We start from the raw sequence: 20,543 nt of genomic DNA on the forward strand, positions 1-20,543 counted from the left end.
CTTTACCTGAGCTGTCCTCCCCCCTCCTTTACCTGAGCTGTCCTCCTCTCTCCTTTACCTGAGCTGTCCTCCCTCCTCCTTTACCTGAGCTGTCCTTCCCCCTCCTTTACCTGAGCTGTCCTCCCCCCTCCTTTACCTGAGCTGTCCTCTCTTCTCCTTTACCTGAGCTGTCCTCCCACTCCTTTACCTGAGCTGTCCTCCCCCCTCCTTTACCTGAGCTGTCCTCCCCCCTCCTTTACCTGTGCTGTCCTCCCCCTCCTTTACCTGAGCTGTCCTCCTCCCTCCTTTACCTGAGCTGTCCTCCTCCCTCCTTTACCTGAGCTGTCCTCCCCCCTCCTTTACCTGAGCTGTCCTCCCCCCTCCTTTACCTGAGCTGTCCTCCCCCCCCTTTACCTGAGCGGTCCTCCCCCCTCCTTTACCTGAGCTGTCCTCCCCTCTCCTTTACATGAGCTGTCCTCCCTCCTCCTTTACATGGGCTGTCCTCCCTCCTCCTTTACCTGAGCTGTCCTCCCTCCTCCTTTACCTGAGCTGTCCTTCCCCCTCCTTTACCTGAGCTGTCCTCCCCCCTCCTTTACCTGAGCTGTCCTCCCTTCTCCTTTACCTGAGCTGTCCTCCCAACTCCTTTACCTGAGCTGTCCTCCCTCCTCCTTTACCTGAGCTGTCCTCCCTCCTCCTTTACCTGAGCTGTCCTTCCCCCTCCTTTACCTGAGCTGTCCTCCCCCCTCCTTTACCTGAGCTGTCCTCCCTTCTCCTTTACCTGAGCTGTCCTCCCCTCTCCTTTACATGAGCTGTCCTCCCTCCTCCTTTACATGAGCTGTCCTCCCTCCTCCTTTACCTGAGCTGTCCTCCCCCCTCCTTTACCTGAGCTGTCCTCCCCCCTCCTTTACCTGAGCTGTCCTCCCCCCTCCTTTACCTGAGCTGTCCTCCCCCTCCTTTACCTGAACTGTATTCCTCTCTCCTTTACTTGAGCTGTCCTCCCTCCTCCTTTACCTGAGCTGTCCTCCCCCCTCCTTTACCTGAGCTGTCCTCCCTCCTCCTTTACCTGAGCTGTCCTCCCCCTCCTTTACCTGAGCTGTCCTCCCTCCTCCTTTACCTGAGCTGTCCTCCCCCCTCCTTTACCTGAGCTGTCCTCCCCCCTCCTTTACCTGAGCTGTCCTTCCCCCTCCTTTACCTGAGCTGTCCTCCCCCTCCTTTACCTGAGCTGTCCTCCCTCCTCCTTTACCTGAGCTGTCCTCCTCCCTCCTTTACCTGAGCTGTCCTCCCCCCTCCTTTACCTGAGCTGTCCTCCCCCTCCTTTACCTGAGCTGTCCTCCCCCCTCCTTTACCTGAGCTGTCCCCCCCCTCCTTTACCTGTGCTGTCCTCCCCCTCCTTTACCTGAGCTGTCCTCCTCCCTCCTTTACCTGAGCTGTCCTCCTCCCTCCTTTACCTGAGCTGTCCTCCCCCCTCCTTTACCTGAGCTGTCCTCCCCCCTCCTTTACCTGAGCTGTCCTCCCCCCCTTTACCTGAGCGGTCCTCCCCCCTCCTTTACCTGAGCTGTCCTCCCCTCTCCTTTACATGAGCTGTCCTCCCTCCTCCTTTACATGAGCTGTCCTCCCTCCTCCTTTACCTGAGCTGTCCTCCCCCCTCCTTTACCTGAGCTGTCCTCCCCCCTCCTTTACCTGAGCTGTCCTCCCCCCTCCTTTACCTGAGCTGTCCTCCCCCCTCCTTTACCTGAGCTGTCCTCCCCCTCCTTTACCTGAACTGTCCTCCTCTCTCCTTTACCTGAGCTGTCCTCCTCTCTCCTTTACCTGAACTGTCCTCCTCTCTCCTTTACTTGAGCTGTCCTCCCTCCTCCTTTACCTGAGCTGTCCTCCCCCCTCCTTTACCTGAGCTGTCCTCCCTCCTCCTTTACCTGAGCTGTCCTCCCCCTCCTTTACCTGAGCTGTCCTCCCTCCTCCTTTACCTGAGCTGTCCTCCCCCCTCCTTTACCTGAGCTGTCCTCCCCCCTCCTTTACCTGAGCTGTCCTCCCCCCTCCTTTACCTGAGCTGTCCTCCCCCCTCCTTTACCTGAGCTGTCCTCCCCCCTCCTTTACCTGAGCTGTCCTCCTCTCTCCTTTACATGAGCTGTCCTCCCTCCTCCTTTACCTGAGCTGTCCTCCCTCCTCCTTTACCTGAGCTGTCCTCCCTCCTCCTTTACCTGAGCTGTCCTCCCTCCTCCTTTACCTGAGCTGTCCTCCCCCCTCCTTTACCTGAGCTGTCCTCCCCCCTCCTTTACCTGAGCTGTCCTCCTCTCTCCTTTACATGAGCTGTCCTCCCTCCTCCTTTACCTGAGCTGTCCTCCCTCCTCCTTTACCTGAGCTGTCCTCCCTCCTCCTTTACCTGAGCTGTCCTCCCTCCTCCTTTACCTGAGCTGTCCTCCCCCCTCCTTTACCTGAGCTGTCCTCCCCCCTCCTTTACCTGAGCGGTCCTCCCCCCTCCTTTACCTGAGCTGTCCTCCCCTCTCCTTTACTTGAGCTGTCCTCCCTCCTCCTTTACATGAGCTGTCCTCCCTCCTCCTTTACCTGAGCTCTCCTCCCTCCTCCTTTACCTGAGCTCTCCTCCCCCTCCTTTACCTGAGCTGTCCTCCCCCTCCTTTACCTGAGCTGTCCTCCTCCCTCCTTTACCTGAGCTGTCCTCCCCCCTCCTTTACCTGAGCTGTCCTCCCCCTCCTTTACCTGAGCTGTCCTCCCCCCTCCTTTACCTGAGCTGTCCTCCCTCCTCCTTTACCTGAGCTGTCCTCCCCCTCCTTTACCTGAGCTGTCCTCCCTCTTCCTTTACCTGAGCTGTCCTCCTCCCTCCTTTACCTGAGCTATCCTCCCCCCTCCTTTACCTGAGCTGTCCTCCTCTCTCCTTTACCTGAGCTGTCCTCCCTCCTCCTTTACCTGAGCTGTCCTTCCCCCTCCTTTACCTGAGCTGTCCTCCCCCCTCCTTTACCTGAGCTGTCCTCTCTTCTCCTTTACCTGAGCTGTCCTCCCAATCCTTTACCTGAGCTGTCCTCCCCCTCCTTTACCTGAGCTGTCCTCCTCCCTCCTTTACCTGAGCTGTCCTCCTCCCTCCTTTACCTGAGCTGTCCTCCCCCCTCCTTTACCTGAGCTGTCCTCCCCCCTCCTTTACCTGAGCTGTCCTCCCCCCCCTTTACCTGAGCGGTCCTCCCCCCTCCTTTACCTGAGCTGTCCTCCCCTCTCCTTTACATGAGCTGTCCTCCCTCCTCCTTTACATGGGCTGTCCTCCCTCCTCCTTTACCTGAGCTGTCCTCCCTCCTCCTTTACCTGAGCTGTCCTTCCCCCTCCTTTACCTGAGCTGTCCTCCCCCCTCCTTTACCTGAGCTGTCCTCCCTTCTCCTTTACCTGAGCTGTCCTCCCAACTCCTTTACCTGAGCTGTCCTCCCTCCTCCTTTACCTGAGCTGTCCTCCTCCCTCCTTTACCTGAGCTGTCCTCCCCCCTCCTTTACCTGAGCTATCCTCCCTCCTCCTTTACCTGAGCTGTCCTCCTCCCTGCTTTACCTGAGCTGTCCTCCCCCCTCTTTACCTGAGCTGTCCTCCCCCCTCCTTTACCTGAGCTGTCCTCCCCCCTCCTTTACCTGAGCTGTCCTCCCCCCTCTTTTACCAGAGCTGTCCTCCCCCTCCTTTACCTGAACTTTCCTCCTCTCTCCTTTACCTGAGCTGTCCTCCTCTCTCCTTTCCCTGAACTGTCCTCCTCTCTCCTTTACCTGAGCTGTCCTCCTCTCTCCTTTACCTGAGCTGTCCTCCCCCTCCTTTACCTGAGCTGTCCTCCCCCCTCCTTTACCTGAGCTGTCCTCCTCTCTCCTTTACATGAGCTGTCCTCCCTCCTCCTTTACCTGAGCTGTCCTCCCTCCTCCTTTACCTGAGCTGTCCTCCCTCCTCCTTTACCTGAGCTGTCCTCCCCCCTCCTTTACCTGAGCTGTCCTCCCCCTCCTTTACCTGAGCTGTCCTCCCCCCTCTTTTACCTGAGCTGTCCTCCCCCCTCCTTTACCTGAACTTTCCTCCTCTCTCCTTTACCTGAGCTGTCCTCTTCTCTCCTTTCCCTGAACTGTCCTCCTCTCTCCTTTACCTGACTCCCCCTCCTTTACCTGAGCTGTCCTCCCTCCTCCTTTACCTGAGCTGTCCTCCTCCCTCCTTTACCTGAGCTGTCCTCCCTCCTCCTTTACCTGAGCTGTCCTCCCCCTCCTTTACCTGAGCTGTCCTCCCCCCTCCTTTACCTGAGCTGTCCTCCCTCCTCCTTTACCTGAGCTGTCCTCCCCCTCCTTTACCTGAACTGTCCTCCTCTCTCCTTTACCTGAGCTGTCCTCCTCTCTCCTTTACCTGAACTGTCCTCCTCTCTCCTTTACTTGAGCTGTCCTCCCTCCTCCTTTACCTGAGCTGTCCTCCCCCCTCCTTTATCTGAGCTGTCCTCCCTCCTCATTTACCTGAGCTGTCCTCCCCCTCCTTTACCTGAGCTGTCCTCCCTCCTCCTTTACCTGAGCTGTCCTCCTCCCTTCTTTACCTGAGCTGTCCTCCCCCCTCCTTTACCTGAGCTGTCCCCCTCCTTTACCTGAGCTGTCCTCCCCCCTCCTTTACCTGAGCTGTCCTCCCCCCTCCTTTACATGAGCTGTCCTCCCTCCTCCTTTACCTGAGCTGTCCTCCCTCCTCCTTTACCTGAGCTGTCCTCCCTCCTCCTTTACCTGAGCTGTCCTCCCTCCTCCTTTACCTGAGCTGTCCGCCCCCCTCCTTTACCTGAGCTGTCCTCCCCCCTCCTTTACCTGAGCTGTCCTCCTCCCTCTTTTACCTGAGCTGTCCTCCCCCCTCCTTTACCTGAACTTTCCTCCTCTCTCCTTTACCTGAGCTGTCCTGCTCTCTCCTTTCCCTGAACTGTCCTCCTCTCTCCTTTACCTGAGCTGTCCTCCTCTCTCCTTTACCTGAGCTGTCCTCCCTCCTCCTTTACCTGAGCTGTCCTTCCCCCTCCTTTACCTGAGCTGTCCTCCCCCCTCCTTTACCTGAGCTGTCCTCCCTTCTCCTTTACCTGAGCTGTCCTCCCTTCTCCTTTACCTGAGCTGTCCTCCCCCCTCCTTTACCTGAGCTGTCCTCCTCCCCCCTTTACCTGAGCTGTCCTCCTCCCCCCTTTACCTGAGCTGTCCTCCCCCCTCCTTTACCTGAGCTGTCCTTCCCCCTTTACCTGAGCTGTCCTCCTCCCCCCTTTACCTGAGCTGTCCTCCCCCCTCCTTTACCTGAGCTGTCCTCCCCCCTCCTTTACCTGAGCTGTCCTCCCTCCTCCTTTACCTGAGCTGTCCTCCTCTCTCCTTTACCTGAGCTGTCCTCCCTCCTCCTTTACCTGAGCTGTCCTTCCCCTCCTTTACCTGAGCTGTCCCCCTCTCTCCTTTACCTGAGCTGTCCTCCTCCCCCCTTTACCTGAGCTGTCCTCCCCCCTCCTTTACCTGAGCTGTCCTCCCTCCTCCTTTACCTGAGCTGTCCTCCTCTCTCCTTTACCTGAGCTGTCCTCCCTCCTCCTTTACCTGAGCTGTCCTTCCCCCTCCTTTACCTGAGCTGTCCTCCCCCTCCTTTACCTGAGCTGTCCTCCCTCCTCCTTTACCTGAGCTGTCCTCCTCCCTCCTTTACCTGAGCTGTCCTGCTCCCCCCTCCTTTACCTGAGCTGTCCTCCCCCTCCTTTACCTGAGCTGTCCTCCCCCCTCCTTTACCTGAGCTGTCCTCCCCCTCCTTTACCTGAGCTGTCCTCCCCCCTCCTTTACCTGAGCTGTCCTCCCCTCGCCTTTACATGAGCTGTCCTCCCTCCTCCTTTACCTGAGCTGTCCTCCCTCCTCCTTTACCTGAGCTGTCCTCCCTCCTCCTTTACCTGAGCTGTAATCCCCCCTCCTTTACCTGAGCTGTCCTCCCCCCTCCTTTACCTGAGCTGTCCTCCCTCCTCCTTTACCTGAGCTGTCCTCCTCTCTCCTTTACCTGAGCTGTCCTCCCTCCTCCTTTACCTGAGCTGTCCTTCCCCCTCCTTTACCTGAGCTGTCCTCCCCCTCCTTTACCTGAGCTGTCCTCCCTCCTCCTTTACCTGAGCTGTCCTCCTCCCTCCTTTACCTGAGCTGTCCTGCTCCCCCCTCCTTTACCTGAGCTGTCCTCCCCCTCCTTTACCTGAGCTGTCCTCCCCCCTCCTTTACCTGAGCTGTCCTCCCCCTCCTTTACCTGAGCTGTCCTCCCCCCTCCTTTACCTGAGCTGTCCTCCCCTCGCCTTTACATGAGCTGTCCTCCCTCCTCCTTTACCTGAGCTGTCCTCCCTCCTCCTTTACCTGAGCTGTCCTCCCTCCTCCTTTACCTGAGCTGTAATCCCCCCTCCTTTACCTGAGCTGTCCTCCCCCCTCCTTTACCTGAGCTGTCCTCCCCCCTCTTTTACCTGAGCTGTCCTCCCCCCTCCTTTACCTGAACTTTCCTCCTCTCTCCTTTACCTGAGCTGTCCTCCTCTCTCCTTTCCCTGAACTGTCCTCCCCTCTCCTTTACCTGAGCTGTCCTCCTGTCTCCTTTACCTGAGCTGTCCTCCCCCTCCTTTACCTGAGCTGTCCTCCCCCCTCCTTTACCTGAGCTGTCCTCCTCTCTCCTTTACATGAGCTGTCCTCCCTCCTCTTTTACCTGAGCTGTCCTCCCTCCTCCTTTACCTGAGCTGTCCTCCCTCCTCCTTTACCTGAGCTGTCCTCCCCCCTCCTTTACCTGAGCTGTCCTCCCCCCTCCTTTACCTGAGCTGTCCTCCCCCCTCTTTTACCTGAGCTGTCCTCCCCCCTCCTTTACCTGAACTTTCCTCCTCTCTCCTTTACCTGAGCTGTCCTCCTCTCTCCTTTCCCTGAACTGTCCTCCTCTCTCCTTTACCTGACTCCCCCTCCTTTACCTGAGCTGTCCTCCCTCCTCCTTTACCTGAGCTGTCCTCCTCCCTCCTTTACCTGAGCTGTCCTCCCTCCTCCTTTACCTGAGCTGTCCTCCCCCTCCTTTACCTGAGCTGTCCTCCCCCCTCCTTTACCTGAGCTGTCCTCCCTCCTCCTTTACCTGAGCTGTCCTCCTCTCTCCTTTACCTGAACTGTCCTCCTCTCTCCTTTACTTGAGCTGTCCTCCCTCCTCCTTTACCTGAGCTGTCCTCCCCCCTCCTTTACCTGAGCTGTCCTCCCTCCTCCTTTACCTGAGCTGTCCTCCCCCTCCTTTACCTGAGCTGTCCTCCCTCCTCCTTTACCTGAGCTGTCCTCCTCCCTTCTTTACCTGAGCTGTCCTCCCCCCTCCTTTACCTGAGCTGTCCCCCTCCTTTACCTGAGCTGTCCTCCCCCCTCCTTTATCTGAGCTGTCCTCCCCCCTCCTTTACATGAGCTGTCCTCCCTCCTCCTTTACCTGAGCTGTCCTCCCTCCTCCTTTACCTGAGCTGTCCTCCCTCCTCCTTTACCTGAGCTGTCCTCCCTCCTCCTTTACCTGAGCTGTCCTCCCCCCTCCTTTACCTGAGCTGTCCTCCCCCCTCCTTTACCTGAGCTGTCCTCCTCCCTCTTTTACCTGAGCTGTCCTCCCCCCTCCTTTACCTGAACTTTCCTCCTCTCTCCTTTACCTGAGCTGTCCTGCTCTCTCCTTTCCCTGAACTGTCCTCCTCTCTCCTTTACCTGAGCTGTCCTCCTCTCTCCTTTACCTGAGCTGTCCTCCCTCCTCCTTTACCTGAGCTGTCCTTCCCCCTCCTTTACCTGAGCTGTCCTCCCCCCTCCTTTACCTGAGCTGTCCTCCCTTCTCCTTTACCTGAGCTGTCCTCCCTTCTCCTTTACCTGAGCTGTCCTCCCCCCTCCTTTACCTGAGCTGTCCTCCTCCCCCCTTTACCTGAGCTGTCCTCCTCCCCCCTTTACCTGAGCTGTTCTCCCCCCTCCTTTACCTGAGCTGTCCTCCCCCCTTTACCTGAGCTGTCCTCCTCCCCCCTTTACCTGAGCTGTCCTCCCCCCTCCTTTACCTGAGCTGTCCTCCCCCCTCCTTTACCTGAGCTGTCCTCCCTCCTCCTTTACCTGAGCTGTCCTCCTCTCTCCTTTACCTGAGCTGTCCTCCCTCCTCCTTTACCTGAGCTGTCCTTCCCCCTCCTTTACCTGAGCTGTCCCCCTCCCTCCTTTACCTGAGCTGTCCTCCTCCCCCCTTTACCTGAGCTGTCCTCCCCCCTCCTTTACCTGAGCTGTCCTCCCTCCTCCTTTACCTGAGCTGTCCTCCTCTCTCCTTTACCTGAGCTGTCCTCCCTCCTCCTTTACCTGAGCTGTCCTCCCCCCTCCTTTACCTGAACTTTCCTCCTCTCTCCTTTACCTGAGCTGTCCTCCTCTCTCCTTTCCCTGAACTGTCCTCCTCTCTCCTTTACCTGAGCTGTCCTCCTGTCTCCTTTACCTGAGCTGTCCTCCCCCTCCTTTACCTGAGCTGTCCTCCCCCCTCCTTTACCTGAGCTTACCTCCTCTCTCCTTTACATGAGCTGTCCTCCCTCCTCTTTTACCTGAGCTGTCCTCCCTCCTCCTTTACCTGAGCTGTCCTCCCTCCTCCTTTACCTGAGCTGTCCTCCCCCCTCCTTTACCTGAGCTGTCCTCCCCCCTCCTTTACCTGAGCTGTCCTCCCCCCTCTTTTACCTGAGCTGTCCTCCCCCCTCCTTTACCTGAACTTTCCTCCTCTCTCCTTTACCTGAGCTGTCCTCCTCTCTCCTTTCCCTGAACTGTCCTCCTCTCTCCTTTACCTGACTCCCCCTCCTTTACCTGAGCTGTCCTCCCTCCTCCTTTACCTGAGCTGTCCTCCTCCCTCCTTTACCTGAGCTGTCCTCCCTCCTCCTTTACCTGAGCTGTCCTCCCCCTCCTTTACCTGAGCTGTCCTCCCCCCTCCTTTACCTGAGCTGTCCTCCCTCCTCCTTTACCTGAGCTGTCCTCCTCTCTCCTTTACCTGAACTGTCCTCCTCTCTCCTTTACTTGAGCTGTCCTCCCTCCTCCTTTACCTGAGCTGTCCTCCCCCCTCCTTTACCTGAGCTGTCCTCCCTCCTCCTTTACCTGAGCTGTCCTCCCCCTCCTTTACCTGAGCTGTCCTCCCTCCTCCTTTACCTGAGCTGTCCTCCTCCCTTCTTTACCTGAGCTGTCCTCCCCCCTCCTTTACCTGAGCTGTCCCCCTCCTTTACCTGAGCTGTCCTCCCCCCTCCTTTATCTGAGCTGTCCTCCCCCCTCCTTTACATGAGCTGTCCTCCCTCCTCCTTTACCTGAGCTGTCCTCCCTCCTCCTTTACCTGAGCTGTCCTCCCTCCTCCTTTACCTGAGCTGTCCTCCCTCCTCCTTTACCTGAGCTGTCCTCCCCCCTCCTTTACCTGAGCTGTCCTCCCCCCTCCTTTACCTGAGCTGTCCTCCTCCCTCTTTTACCTGAGCTGTCCTCCCCCCTCCTTTACCTGAACTTTCCTCCTCTCTCCTTTACCTGAGCTGTCCTGCTCTCTCCTTTCCCTGAACTGTCCTCCTCTCTCCTTTACCTGAGCTGTCCTCCTCTCTCCTTTACCTGAGCTGTCCTCCCTCCTCCTTTACCTGAGCTGTCCTTCCCCCTCCTTTACCTGAGCTGTCCTCCCCCCTCCTTTACCTGAGCTGTCCTCCCTTCTCCTTTACCTGAGCTGTCCTCCCTTCTCCTTTACCTGAGCTGTCCTCCCCCCTCCTTTACCTGAGCTGTCCTCCTCCCCCCTTTACCTGAGCTGTCCTCCTCCCCCCTTTACCTGAGCTGTTCTCCCCCCTCCTTTACCTGAGCTGTCCTCCCCCCTTTACCTGAGCTGTCCTCCTCCCCCCTTTACCTGAGCTGTCCTCCCCCCTCCTTTACCTGAGCTGTCCTCCCCCCTCCTTTACCTGAGCTGTCCTCCCTCCTCCTTTACCTGAGCTGTCCTCCTCTCTCCTTTACCTGAGCTGTCCTCCCTCCTCCTTTACCTGAGCTGTCCTTCCCCCTCCTTTACCTGAGCTGTCCCCCTCCCTCCTTTACCTGAGCTGTCCTCCTCCCCCCTTTACCTGAGCTGTCCTCCCCCCTCCTTTACCTGAGCTGTCCTCCCTCCTCCTTTACCTGAGCTGTCCTCCTCTCTCCTTTACCTGAGCTGTCCTCCCTCCTCCTTTACCTGAGCTGTCCTTCCCCCTCCTTTACCTGAGCTGTCCTCCCCCTCCTTTACCTGAGCTGTCCTCCCTCCTCCTTTACCTGAGCTGTCCTCCTCCCTCCTTTACCTGAGCTGTCCTCCCCCCTCCTTTACCTGAGCTGTCCTCCCCCTCCTTTACCTGAGCTGTCCTCCCCCCTCCTTTACCTGAGCTGTCCCCCCCCTCCTTTACCTGTGCTGTCCTCCCCCTCCTTTACCTGAGCTGTCCTCCTCCCTCCTTTACCTGAGCTGTCCTCCTCCCTCCTTTACCTGAGCTGTCCTCCCCCCTCCTTTACCTGAGCTGTCCTCCCCCCTCCTTTACCTGAGCTGTCCTCCCCCCCCTTTACCTGAGCGGTCCTCCCCCCTCCTTTACCTGAGCTGTCCTCCCCTCTCCTTTACATGAGCTGTCCTCCCTCCTCCTTTACATGAGCTGTCCTCCCTCCTCCTTTACCTGAGCTGTCCTCCCCCCTCCTTTACCTGAGCTGTCCTCCCCCCTCCTTTACCTGAGCTGTCCTCCCCCCTCCTTTACCTGAGCTGTCCTCCCCCTCCTTTACCTGAACTGTCCTCCTCTCTCCTTTACTTGAGCTGTCCTCCCTCCTCCTTTACCTGAGCTGTCCTCCCCCCTCCTTTACCTGAGCTGTCCTCCCTCCTCCTTTACCTGAGCTGTCCTCCCCCTCCTTTACCTGAGCTGTCCTCCCTCCTCCTTTACCTGAGCTGTCCTCCCCCCTCCTTTACCTGAGCTGTCCTCCCCCCTCCTTTACCTGAGCTGTCCTTCCCCCTCCTTTACCTGAGCTGTCCTCCCCCTCCTTTACCTGAGCTGTCCTCCCTCCTCCTTTACCTGAGCTGTCCTCCTCCCTCCTTTACCTGAGCTGTCCTCCCCCCTCCTTTACCTGAGCTGTCCTCCCCCTCCTTTACCTGAGCTGTCCTCCCCCCTCCTTTACCTGAGCTGTCCCCCCCCTCCTTTACTTGTGCTGTCCTCCCCCTCCTTTACCTGAGCTGTCCTCCTCCCTCCTTTACCTGAGCTGTCCTCCTCCCTCCTTTACCTGAGCTGTCCTCCCCCCTCCTTTACCTGAGCTGTCCTCCCCCCTCCTTTACCTGAGCTGTCCTCCCCCCCTTTACCTGAGCGGTCCTCCCCCCTCCTTTACCTGAGCTGTCCTCCCCTCTCCTTTACATGAGCTGTCCTCCCTCCTCCTTTACATGAGCTGTCCTCCCTCCTCCTTTACCTGAGCTGTCCTCCCCCCTCCTTTACCTGAGCTGTCCTCCCCCCTCCTTTACCTGAGCTGTCCTCCCCCCTCCTTTACCTGAGCTGTCCTCCCCCCTCCTTTACCTGAGCTGTCCTCCCCCTCCTTTACCTGAACTGTCCTCCTCTCTCCTTTACCTGAGCTGTCCTCCTCTCTCCTTTACCTGAACTGTCCTCCTCTCTCCTTTACTTGAGCTGTCCTCCCTCCTCCTTTACCTGAGCTGTCCTCCCCCCTCCTTTACCTGAGCTGTCCTCCCTCCTCCTTTACCTGAGCTGTCCTCCCCCTCCTTTACCTGAGCTGTCCTCCCTCCTCCTTTACCTGAGCTGTCCTCCCCCCTCCTTTACCTGAGCTGTCCTCCCCCCTCCTTTACCTGAGCTGTCCTCCCCCCTCCTTTACCTGAGCTGTCCTCCCCCCTCCTTTACCTGAGCTGTCCTCCCCCCTCCTTTACCTGAGCTGTCCTCCCTCCTCCTTTACCTGAGCTGTCCTCCCCCTCCTTTACCTGAGCTGTCCTCCCTCCTCCTTTACCTGAGCTGTCCTCCTCTCTCCTTTACTTGAGCTGTCCTCCCTCCTCCTTTACCTGAGCTGTCCTCCCCCCTCCTTTACCTGAGCTGTCCTCCCTCCTCCTTTACCTGAGCTGTCCTCCCCCTCCTTTACCTGAGCTGTCCTCCCTCCTCCTTTACCTGAGCTGTCCTCCCCCCTCCTTTACCTGAGCTGTCCTCCCCCCTCCTTTACCTGAGCTGTCCTTCCCCCTCCTTTACCTGAGCTGTCCTCCCCCTCCTTTACCTGAGCTGTCCTCCCTCCTCCTTTACCTGAGCTGTCCTCCTCCCTCCTTTACCTGAGCTGTCCTCCCCCCTCCTTTACCTGAGCTGTCCTCCCCCTCCTTTACCTGAGCTGTCCTCCCCCCTCCTTTACCTGAGCTGTCCCCCCCCTCCTTTACCTGTGCTGTCCTCCCCCTCCTTTACCTGAGCTGTCCTCCTCCCTCCTTTACCTGAGCTGTCCTCCTCCCTCCTTTACCTGAGCTGTCCTCCCCCCTCCTTTACCTGAGCTGTCCTCCCCCCTCCTTTACCTGAGCTGTCCTCCCCCCCCTTTACCTGAGCGGTCCTCCCCCCTCCTTTACCTGAGCTGTCCTCCCCTCTCCTTTACATGAGCTGTCCTCCCTCCTCCTTTACATGAGCTGTCCTCCCTCCTCCTTTACCTGAGCTGTCCTCCCCCCTCCTTTACCTGAGCTGTCCTCCCCCCTCCTTTACCTGAGCTGTCCTCCCCCCTCCTTTACCTGAGCTGTCCTCCCCCCTCCTTTACCTGAGCTGTCCTCCCCCTCCTTTACCTGAACTGTCCTCCTCTCTCCTTTACCTGAGCTGTCCTCCTCTCTCCTTTACCTGAACTGTCCTCCTCTCTCCTTTACTTGAGCTGTCCTCCCTCCTCCTTTACCTGAGCTGTCCTCCCCCCTCCTTTACCTGAGCTGTCCTCCCTCCTCCTTTACCTGAGCTGTCCTCCCCCTCCTTTACCTGAGCTGTCCTCCCTCCTCCTTTACCTGAGCTGTCCTCCCCCCTCCTTTACCTGAGCTGTCCTCCCCCCTCCTTTACCTGAGCTGTCCTCCCCCCTCCTTTACCTGAGCTGTCCTCCCCCCTCCTTTACCTGAGCTGTCCTCCCCCCTCCTTTACCTGAGCTGTCCTCCTCTCTCCTTTACATGAGCTGTCCTCCCTCCTCCTTTACCTGAGCTGTCCTCCCCCCTCCTTTACCTGATCTGTCCTCCCTCCTCCTTTACCTGAGCTGTCCTCCCTCCTCCTTTACCTGAGCTGTCCTCCCCCCTCCTTTACCTGATCTGTCCTCCCTCCTCCTTTACCTGAGCTGTCCTCCCTCCTCCTTTACCTGAGCTGTCCTCCCCCCTCCTTTACCTGAGCTGTCCTCCCCCCTCCTTTACCTGAGCTGTCCTCCCCCCTCCTTTACCTGAGCGGTCCTCCCCCCTCCTTTACCTGAGCTGTCCTCCCCTCTCCTTTACTTGAGCTGTCCTCCCTCCTCCTTTACATGAGCTGTCCTCCCTCCTCCTTTACCTGAGCTCTCCTCCCTCCTCCTTTACCTGAGCTCTCCTCCCCCTCCTTTACCTGAGCTGTCCTCCCCCTCCTTTACCTGAGCTGTCCTCCTCCCTCCTTTACCTGAGCTGTCCTCCCCCCTCCTTTACCTGAGCTGTCCTCCCCCTCCTTTACCTGAGCTGTCCTCCCCCCTCCTTTACCTGAGCTGTCCTCCCTCCTCCTTTACCTGAGCTGTCCTCCCCCTCCTTTACCTGAGCTGTCCTCCCTCTTCCTTTACCTGAGCTGTCCTCCTCCCTCCTTTACCTGAGCTGTCCTCCCCCCTCCTTTACCTGAGCTGTCCTCCCCCCTCCTTTACCTGAGCGGTCCTCCCCCCTCCTTTACCTGAGCGGTCCTCCCCCCTCCTTTACCTGAGCTGTCCTCCTCTCTCCTTTACCTGAGCTGTCCTCCTCTCTCCTTTACATGAGCTGTCCTCCCTCCTCCTTTACATGAGCTGTCCTCCCTCCTCCTTTACCTGAGCTGTCCTCCCTCCTCCTTTACTTGAGCTGTCCTCCCCCCTCCTTTACCTGAGCTGTCCTCCCCCCTCCTTTACCTGAGCTGTCCTCCCCCTCCTTTACCTGAACTGTCCTCCTCTCTCCTTTACCTGAGCTGTCCTCCTCTCTCCTTTACCTGAACTGTCCTCCTCTCCTCTTTACCTGAACTGTCCTCCTCTCTCCATTACTTGAGCTGTCCTCCCTCCTCCTTTACCTGAGCTCTCCTCCCCCCTTTACCTGAGCTGTCCTCCTCTCTCCTGGGGATTAGGTGATAGGTCCTGATCCTCAGCCGCCTGTCACATTCCACTCTAGAAGAGGCTCGGCATTTCTCCTATTTTAACTGGTTATTTAGACTGATTAGAGTCCATTTGAGTTTCCACCGATAATCTGACATCAGGAATGATGAAACAAACAACAACAATAGCAGCAGCAGTGGCGATGATATTATTTTTATTTTACGTTTGTTTTACCAGGGAAGACATATTTAGACCTAGGTCTCTTTTTGAAATGTGCCCTGCACAATACAAAATATACACATTATACACAAAATATCCATATATATACACATAACAAATTATGGCCTAGTCTGAAGAGTACAGGGCAAACCCGTCTCGGTGATTCCTGGTATTTGATCAAAATAAATCAAATCACAGCACATTTTTTGACTTATTCAGCAGTTTGTACCTGATCAAGTATGATACCATTGGAAATTATTGCTAAAATTAAGTTGAAAATTATGCTGTCGCTGCTATCAATGCAAGACATTGATAAATAGCCCAATGTCAAAACTCAGTTTTAAAGTGTCCAAATCAATAACCAATATACAGAAACTGTTTTGTGATATATTGAAAACCAAAACATTTGCTATCTACACATCATATTACTTGTATTTTTTTTAAACAAGTATCTTATCTTATTTTTGTAAAACCTTATAAACATTTTAAACACTGTTGTTTTGTCAAGAGGCATTAAATCCCTCATCGATTAGGGCGGGATACACACTGTTGTTTTGTCAAGAGGCATTAAATCCCTCATCGATTAGGGCGGGATACACACTGTTGTTTTGTCAAGAGGCATTAAATCCCTCATCGATTAGGGCGGGATACACACTGTTGTTTTGTCAAGAGGCATTAAATCCCTCATCGATTAGGGCGGGATACACACTGTTGTTTTGTCAAGAGGCATTAAATCCCTCATCGATTAGGGCGGGATACACACTGTTGTTTTGTCAAGAGGCATTAAATCCCTCATCGATTAGGGCGGGATACACGTTGTTGAAACTACCACAACTGAAAAACCACATGGAAACTGGATATGTTTTTACATCCCTGGTTAGAGGACAATCTGCTGAAAACCGTCAGCTGCTGTACATTTTGGAATGTTGCATTTTGATTTACGTGGATCGTCAATGAGGTAAGTGTAACGCAACACGTTGTTTTGTTAATCACTTCCATGTACACCACGCTGAAATCAATAGAGGTGTGGGGTGTAGCTCTGTTTAAACCAACACTATTCAAGTGTCGGCGGGTAGCCTAGTGGTAAGAGCGTTGGACTGGTAACCGAAAGGTTACTGACGAGGTTAAAATCTGTCGTTCTGCCCCTGAACAAGGCAGGGCCCCTGAACAAGGCCCCTGAACACTGTTCCTCGGCCGTCGTTGAAAATAAGAATTTGTTCTTAACTCACTTGCCCAGTTAAATTAAGGTAAAACAAACAATGAAACTTGGAATAAACCAATACTTGCTTAGTTAGATGAGAACTTGTGGAAGGCTTCTATCTATATTTCGGCAGGCTGCCATCACAAAATAAGGAACAGACCCATTTTTCTGTTAGTGTCACACCCTGATCTGTTTCACCTGTCTCCACCCCCCACCAGGTGTCTCCAATCTTCCCTCATTATATTCTTGCGTTTTCTGTTTGTCTGTTGCCAGTTCGTCTTGTCCCGTCAAGTCCTACCAGCGTGTTCACATGTTTCCTGTGCTCTAGTGTCTCCTAGTCTTCCCAGTTCTGACCTTTCTACCTGTCCTGACCCTGCCTGCCAGAAAGTGATAGGAAAGTGATATCACAACTTAAGCCTTCTCGATCCTATCCTCAACACCTTCTTCAAACCAGTTTTTAATTGCATATCTGAAGAAGTGCAAGCTATTGTTAATCACTCCCTGTTCTCAGGCACTTTCCCCACTGCACTAAAACCTGCTATGGTGAAACCCCTTCTGAAGAAAAGTCATTTAGATTCTACAGATTTTAGCAATTTTCGAACAATCTCCAACCTCCCCATTCTTAAGCAAAATCCTGGAGAAATTGGTTTTCAAACAGCTAAATGATTTTTAAGTACCAACTGTATTTTAGAAAAATTCCAATCTGGTTTTCGTGTCCACCACAGTAGACTTCGTTAAAGTGGTAAATTATCTGAGCCAACACAGACGCCAAACAGCTTTCTGTCCTTGTACTCTTGGATTTAAGTGCTGCATTCGACACTGTTGATCATGATGTCCTTCTGGGCAGACTGGAGAGATGGGTTGGCCTCTCTGTTCCAGTTCTAAATTGGTTTAGTACCTATTTAACCGGTCAAAAGTTTTAACTCAGAAGAAATACATATCACATGTGGCGTTCCACAAGGTTCGATTTTGGGTCCGATACTGTTCATGTTATATATGTTACTACTTGGCAGCGTTATCAGAAAGCACAGCATTGGTTTTCACTGCTACGTAGACGATACACAACTTTACATTTCTGTGTCACCAGAGGATTTAAGCTCCATGGATAAATTATTATACTGTATTCGTGATTTAAATACATGGATGGCTCACACCTTCCTCTAAATCAAGACAAGACAGAGGTACTTATTGTTGGAGCCAAAACACAGAGAGAGAATCTGGCCGCACATTTTAATTCACATCAATAAAGATAAAACACCAGGTAAAAAAACCTGTCATTTTTTATTCTGAATTCAATTTCAAATCACACATTAGGAATGTGACAAATAGCTTTTTACCACCTGAGGAACATTGCCACGGTGCGTCCGTTTCTCTCTCAGGCTGATACAGAGAGTCTCATCCATGCTTTTATTACAAGCAGGCTTGACTACTGTAATGCTCTCCTGTCTGGTCTACCCAAGAAAGCTATTGGTCAACTGCAAAACATACAGAATGCTGCAGCACGGGTACTGACCAAGACCAGACGGAGAGCACACATTACATCGGTTTTAAGGTCTCTGCACTGATTGCCTGTGAGTTTTAGAATACATTTTAAGATTCTTCTATTGGTTTTTAAATCAGTCCGCGATTGTGCACCCCAATACATCTCAGACATGTTTTTAAGTTATGTACCCAGTACCCTTCTATGCTCGGCCTAATTGATGTGCTCTGAAGTTGAGCTGGAGTTGCATGGCAAATGGTCCAGGAACAGGACAATGCCAAAGGACAAATCAGCCCTTCCCTCTCTTAGGGGCTAAAACGTATCTCTGCTATAGTATCCAGAGGACTGACTATAGAAGGAGTGATAGAATAATACTATATTATATAATAATACTATATTATGTAATAATACTATATTATAGAATAATACCATATGACAGAATAATACTATATACTAGAATAATACTATATGATAGAATAATAGAATAATACTATATGATATAATAATACTATATGATAGAATAATACTATATGATAGAATAATAGAATAATACTATATGATATAATAATACTATATGATAGAATAATACTATATGATAGAATAATAGAATAATACTATATGATATAATAATACTATATGATAGAATAATACTATATGATAGAATAATAGAATAATACTATATGATAGAATAATACTATATGATAGAATAATACTATATGATAGAATAATACTATATGATAGAATAATACTATATGATAGAATAATACTATATGATAGAATACTAATATATGATAGAATAATACTATATGATAGAATAATACTATATGATAGAATAATAGAATAATACTATATGATATAATAATACTATATGATAGAATAATACTATATGATAGAATAATAGAATAATACTATATGATATAATAATACTATATGATAGAATAATACTATATGATAGAATAATAGAATAATACTATATGATAGAATAATACTATATGATAGAATAATACTATATGATAGAATAATACTATATGATAGAATAATACTATATGATAGAATAATACTATATGATAGAATACTAATATATGATAGAATAATACTATATGATAGAATAATACTATATGATAGAATAATACTATATTATCCTGGTTTCTATCTGAAACTTGTTCCCTGAGGATAACTCTGATGCTACAGTACAGTGCATTCGGAAAGTATTCAGACCACTTGACTTTTTTACACATTTTGTTACATTACAGCCTTATTCTAAAATGGATTTAAAATATATTTTCCTCATCAATCTACACACAAGACCCCATAATGACAAAGAAACAATTTTTTTTAGACATTTTTGCAAATGTATATATGTATATATATTTCTTTGCACATTTACACAAGTATTCAGGCCCTTTACTCAGTATTTTGTTGAAGCACCTTTGGGAGCGATTACAGCCTCAAGGCTTCTTGGGTATGATGCTACAAGCTTGGCACACCTGTATTTGGGGAGTTTCTCCCATTCTTCTCTACAGATCCTCTCAAGCTCTGTCTGATTGGTTGGGGAGCGTTGCTGCACAGCTGTTTTCAGGTCTCTCCAGAGATGTTCGATCGGGTTCAAGGCCGGGCTCTGGCCGGGACACTCAAGGATATTCAGAGACTTATCCCGAATCCTCTCCTGCTTTGTCTTGGCTGTGTGCTTTGGGTCGTTGTCCTGTTGGAAGGTGAACCTTCATCCCAGTCTGAGGTCCTGTGGAGCAGGTTTTCATCAAGGATCTCTCTGTACTTTGCTCTGTTTATCTTTCCCTCGGTCCTGACTAGTCTCCCAGTTCCTGCTGCTGAAAAACATCCACACAACATGATGCTGCCACCACCATGCTTCACTGTAGGGATGGTGCCAGATTTCCTCCAGACGTGACGCTTGGCATTCAGGCCAAAGTGTTCAATCTTGGTTTCATCAGACCAGAGAATCTTGTTCCTCATGGTCTGAGAGTCCTTCAGGTGCCTTTTGGCAAACTCCAAGAGGGCTGTCATGTGCCTTTTACTGAGGAGTTATTTCTGTCTGGCCACTGTACCATAAAGGCCTGATTGGTGGAGTGCTGCAGAGATCATTGTCCTTCTGGAAGGTTCTCCCATCTCCACAGAGGAACTCTTGAGCTCTGTCAGTGACCATCAGGTTCTTGATCACCTCCCTGACCAAGGCCCTTCTCCCCCGTTTGCTCAGTTTTGCCGGGCGGCCAGCTCTAGGAAGAGTCTTGGTGGTTCCAAACTTCTTCTATTTAATAATGATGGAGGCCACTGTGTTCTTGGGGAGCTTCAATGCTGCAGAAATGTTTTGGTACCCTTCCCCAGATCGGTCCTTCGACACAATCCCGTCTCGGAGCTCTATGGACAATTCCTTCGACGTCATGGCTTGGTTTTTGCTGTGACATGTATTGTCAACTGTGGGACCTTATATAGACAGATGTGTGCCTTTCCAAATCATGTCCAATCAATGGAATTTACCACAGGTGGACTCCAATCAAGTTGTAGAAAACATCTTAAGGATGATCAATGGAAACAGGATGCACCTGAGCTTCGAATCTGAGCTTCGAGAACTTCGAGTCTCATAGCAAAGGGTCTGAAATCTTATGTAAATAAGGTATTTCAGTTTAGGGTTTGGTACATTTGCAAAAATGTCTAAAAACCTGTTTTCACTTTGTCATTCTGATGTATTGTGTGTAGATTGATGAGGATATTTTTTTATTTAATACATTTTAGAATAAGGCTGTAACGTAACAACATGTGGAAAAAGTCATAGGGTCTGATTACTTTCCAAAGGCACTGTATATGGATGCATGATTTCTATGCAAAGCGTTTTTATGGTCCAGGAATTCTGGCTTATTTACATTGGTCTCATCCCCCACACAAGCCTTTAGATGCTGTGACACCCTGTGGAGATTGGGCCTGGAAGTGTTGAGGTTACTGTAAACTTGGTATTGTTTGATTGGTTAATGGTGGTTGGTTTTGGGTTGAAAGGTTTCACCTTCAGATGTTATAAATGGAATTACATGCCTTTGTTCTTTTTATTATCCTGTTTCTAGCCATGGAGGAAGGTTGTATGATCAATTCTCATCAAATCAAAATAAAATAAAATGTTATTGGTCACATACACATATTTAGCAGATGTTATTGCTTGTAGCGAAATGCTTGTAGGAATTTACTAGGCGTCTAGGACTCTGGCCTAGTAAGCATCTCTTTATTCATGCTTTGTCCTGCTTGGAATAATGACTTGTTAATGCTTGTTAATTCTTTTAACATAATTTATGCCTAGCATGTGAATCCATTATTAATTGCACAATGTTAATTAAATATTTGTCTTTGATATAGACAATTCCGAGACCAATTCTTGCTAGTCAACGTCATCTCATTGCCTAATGCTTGCTTGTATATTTTAATTATCTTTATGAAGCCAGATAAGCATTTTAATAGGCTAATTGCTTAG

The sequence above is a fragment of the Salvelinus fontinalis genome, unplaced genomic scaffold (assembly GCF_029448725.1).
Source record: "Salvelinus fontinalis isolate EN_2023a unplaced genomic scaffold, ASM2944872v1 scaffold_0249, whole genome shotgun sequence".
NCBI classification, from domain to species: Eukaryota; Metazoa; Chordata; class Actinopteri; order Salmoniformes; family Salmonidae; genus Salvelinus; species Salvelinus fontinalis.